Below are 5,000 nucleotides of genomic sequence, written 5' to 3'. Positions count from 1 at the left end.
CCCGCTCCCTGCCTGCCTACCTACCTACCTACCTAATTACTTACCTACCTATCCGCCCCAGCTACTAGTATTACTATTACTACTACTAGTACCACTACTTCTATCTGCCTCTAGTCTCATCTACCATGACAAACACACGTTCTCTTCTCCCTCCCCTGCCCCCATCACCCAAGCCACCCACCCCAACCTAACTTCCACCATCACCCTACCCATCTACCCAACCCCTACCAATAAAATCTAACTTCCCTTTCCCCCTCCCTTGCCCCTTCCCCTTTGCCCTACCTACCCACTCACTCACCTAACCTCCCCCATCGTCCTCCACAAACGCTCTTTGCCTCCCCAAAGCGACACCACCACTCAACACCACCATCACCATAATCGACTTCTTCACCACAAACACTCACTCCTCTTTTCACCACCATTCGTTCTTCTCCATCATTCGTTATTATCGCTCATTCTCCCCCACTACCACCACCACCACACTCTTCCCCAACATCAATCATCATCCGATGTCCCTCCTCCTCCCACTTCCCCACTACCATCATTACCACTACCTCAACAACAACTAACTCCACCACCACCACCCCCCACCACCCACCAACGGCACTGCTACCACCTCTTCTAACACCACCAACACAGCGACACCCACCCCGCCCCGCCCCGCCCCATCTACCCGCCTTGCCTATGGAATCACCCGCCACCCCATCCTCGCCAACAAGTATATATATATATATATATGTATATACATATATATATATATATTATATATATATACACATATATACACACACACACACACACACACACACACACACACACACCCACTTTATATATATATAGATATACTATATATATATATATATATATATATATATATATATCTCCTTACTTTTCTTACCAGTCTATTGTTAAGGATTAAAGTTTGTCAATCGTTTTGCCTTACATAGCCCCTCCATCTGATCCTGTCCTCATATAGATGCTGGTGTTCGATGTCTTCGAGATTCTCTCCCCTGGCTTCCACTGCTCTACTAATGTTGTCCCTCCACCTCACTCTGGGTCTTCCAATACTGGTCTTGTTCCTTCAGGTCTCCACTCGTAATATTTTCTTGCGTATCTGTTGATGTTCATTTTTTTCATTTGACCAAACCATCGTAGCTGTCCTTTCTCAATGAATTTAAGGATATTTTCCACTTTTGTCTGATGGAAACATTCCGGATTCTGTCTCTTCTGGTGACATTCTTTATTAATCTTAAAACTTTCATTTCTGTTGCTCGAATTTTATTTCCAACCTCGGCGGTAAGCGACCTTATACATACATACATACACACACACACACATATATATATATATATATATTTATATATATATATATATATATGAGAGAGAGAGAAAGAGAGAGACCGGCTAAGAGTCACGGTGGAACAGACGTTCGCATGTAATAATTCAGTCTTGAAAATCGACCAATCAAAATATTGACCAAGTAAATGCAAGAATTCCATGTTTCTCTCCCAGCATTCCTAACGAACAAGAGGTCTCATTTCTCAACCAAGGACCACGTCAGTAGTCTAGCCCACATATGTTTCCTCATATGGACAGATTCTAGATTCAACACTTTTTTTTTTTTTTTTTTTTTTTTTTTTTTTGAGGGAGTGGGGGCCAAATACCGCACGATTCTGTTAAGCCGCCACGAGAAACCTTTGTAATGCAGCGGTCACCCAAACCTGACCCATGACGATACAAGCGAAATCAAATAGTCTGGATTTTACCCGAACAAAGTGTTTCAAGTGTACCACAATACTAAGAAGCTTATAGTCACTGTTATCGAGTTCTTCAGCGGAGAGAGAACAGGACAGATATTCAACAGTGAAGTTCGGGTGTTTTCTCTCTCTCTCTCTCTCTCTCTCTCTCTCTCTCTCTCTCTCTCTCTCTCTCTCTCTTTCTCTCTCTCCAATGAGATAAATCCTCATATTGTAACTGTTTGCTAAATGTACCACGAGTGATTGTACAGTGCATCACAATCGAACGTATATTGTTCGGACGTTTATATGTTGTATCACTAGTGTTTGTAGACAACACTAAGAGCGCTTCTACATGTATAACTGTTTTTAGAATATACCACGAGTGTTTCTATGGTGCATTACGAATATTTGTAGCTCACGATTAGCGTTCGTACAACGCATCACATAGACCTCCATGGTGTATCACAATCATCGTGAGTTCTTAAAGCATGAGTCATGGGTATTTGTGTGATGCATCACAGAAGCTGAGGGGATTGTCAAACGTAAACACTCCTATCTAAATCTAGCTCTACAACAACAAAACCGACTCAAGACATCTTTGTAGTCGAATATTTACGTGTTAGTCGCTGTGCAGTTGCACTTGGATACGGTGCAATTACTGGATATATTGCAACTATGGTTGAATGCGTGAGAGGAAGGGGTGGACTAAACCTTTACCCCCTTCCGTAATTGGTGGTATTTAGATTTGTAATCTGGCTGTCGCCAGGATATTCTAATCATCTCTATGAAGGGCCTTCAGTAAGGACGACGGTACAAACATACACGTACATACACGTACACACACGTACACACACACGTACACACACACGTACACATTCGCCGAATGAGGCTTCTCTTTCGACGAAAGACAGCCCTCCCCCCCGAACTCCACTCGGCGAAAGTGGGCTCAACGGCTTCTCAGAAGGCGGGGGGGGGGGAGGACTGAGGGAGAGGGGATCTGCGGATCTGGGGACTGGCGACGCGACGAGGGGAAAGTCTCCGACAAAGGGGCACTTACTGTACTTTCTTCCACGCTGTTAACCATGGGAACTGACTGCCGAGGCATTAAGAATGCGTGTATGAATACATATGTATGTACGTGTGTATGTATGTATGCATATATATATATATATATATATATATATATATATATATATATATATATATATAGAGAGAGAGAGAGAGAGAGAGAGAGAGAGAGAGAGAGAGAGAGAGAGAGAGAGAGAGAGAGAGAGAGAGAGAGAGAGAGAGAGAGAGAGAGAGAGAGAGAGAGAGAGATATGTTGGGACAAATTATGGGAAAGGTGGAGGGGGAAACACAGGTCTTTATCTGAATATCGAGTTTATCCCTGACCGGTTTAGCTTACTGTAAACGAAACCGGTCGGGAATAAACTCGATATTCAGATAAAGACCCGTGTTTCCCCCCTCCACCTTTCCCATATATATATGTATACATATATATATATATATATATATATATATATATATATATATATATATATGTCTGTGTGTGTGCGTCTGTGTGTGTGTGGTGTGTGTGTGTGTGTTTTATACATAACACAAAAATTAATACAAAGAACAAAATAACAGCTACTGTAATAATGATGATGATCATCACCATAATAGAAATTATAGTAACAGTAATAAAAATAATATTAGTAACAATAAAACAAGTAAATTAAGTAAACAAGACCAAAAAGTAAACAATAAATCTTATCAATCACCGCCGATAGAAAACGAGGCTAGAAAATAAGACAAACATTAAAAATAAATAAAAATATAAAAAATATATAAAAATATGTAGAGCAAAGGAGCATGTCTAACTTGGTATTGAATCTTACTCTTTTCCGTTGAATAAAAGAACTCAGCGACAAGGAGACTGGCATACAATTTAAATATCCATAGGGATAGCCTCGAAGCATAATTTATTAATTAGCTTAGCACAAGTGGCAGAATTCTCTTAACTTACTTATCCGTTGATTAGCGTTACTAAACAGTGCAGATCTGTCACCAAACTTTACGGGAGAGACGTTCACATCTTCATGAACAGCCACCACAGGAATTATGGAAAAATGAAATTCCACATCGTTTTTTCAGATTCATAAAAAAATGCATTTAATGCGGCTAAGCTAATTATGCTCCGAGGCTATTGATATGATTTCCCTCACGTAAACAGAGCCCCCTTTTCGATAACCAGAATGAAAAACCTAAATCGCCACTTGGGCGCACATGGACGAAAACCCTACTCGTTTATGCTCGGAGTGACTCGTCAGATGAATAAAAAAAATCTTTATTCCTGGAAAAAAAAATACATATATATACATATATATATATATATATATATATATATATATATATATATATATATATATATATAATCAAACCTATCAATAGCGGCCACTTAAAGGAAAGAAGTGGCCTTTATTCAAAGGTGGCCACTATTGACAAGTTGGCAGCCATTTTCATTATATCGTAACTAGTAGACTACATAGCAAATGTACGCATTATTTGTTGAATTACTTATCAAATTACCGATAATCACGTTAGAAATGAAAAAAGAAATGCATATCATTGTTCTATTTTTTTGTATAATTCTTTTATTTAATTTTTTCATCTTCAAATTATAGTATATTAAGTGTGAAGAGGAGGGGCCTATATGGTCCGCCCCGACAACAGACTCTAAATCAAATCTTCACTCAGTCTAAATTGTTACCATAGTTGTATTTATACAACAGGCCCTAGGGCCCCTTTACAACAGTTGTATCTATACAACAGACCTTCCCGTTTTGCCATTACAACAGCTGTATTTACACAACAGACCTCCCGTTGGCCCCAGGTGTCACGTTTCACCGATACACCCCACGTTACAAATCACGTGACATAGCTCTTCCGTGTCACGTGGCAACGCAGTCAGTCATGATATCACGTGACATGGCAGCAGGCGTTACGTTACTAATGACATGTCTTTCCTTCAATGAAACCACAGTGACGGGGCTAACAATACGTTCTACTCGGGAAAAAACCATCTGACCCAAAACATGCCAAAGTCATGCAAATTTATATATATATATATATATATATATATATATATATATATATATATATATATATATATATATATATATATATATATTTCTTTGCTGTCGTTCCACTCGCAAAAAAATTCTTAAAAGAACAATAAATAAATAAACACACACACACACACACACACACACACACAAT

The 5,000-nt window shown here is 39.4% G+C and overlaps 1 protein-coding gene across 10 annotated transcripts in view; it reads right to left on the bottom strand.

Moving 5' to 3' along the window:
- LOC143027843 (AKT-interacting protein-like) overlaps positions 1 to 5,000 on the bottom strand; it is a 150,016-nt gene that overhangs the window by 59,873 nt on the left and 85,143 nt on the right. The window contains exon 1 of one of the 10 annotated variants that reach the window (XM_076189492.1): positions 1 to 107. This exon is cut by the window's left edge and continues 143 nt beyond it. The exons of the other annotated variants lie outside the window; for them this stretch is intronic. The gene's annotated coding sequence lies outside the window, so the exon portion shown is untranslated. Of the gene's footprint in view, positions 108 to 5,000 lie in introns of those variants that run through there. 10 annotated transcript variants of the gene reach the window in all.

This window comes from Oratosquilla oratoria, chromosome 8, assembly GCF_046742065.1.
Source record: "Oratosquilla oratoria isolate Oo_2021 chromosome 8, ASM4674206v1, whole genome shotgun sequence".
Taxonomy (NCBI): Eukaryota; Metazoa; Arthropoda; class Malacostraca; order Stomatopoda; family Squillidae; genus Oratosquilla; species Oratosquilla oratoria.
Note: the sequence above shows the minus strand (reverse complement) of the source record. Positions and strands in the feature narration are given on the sequence as shown.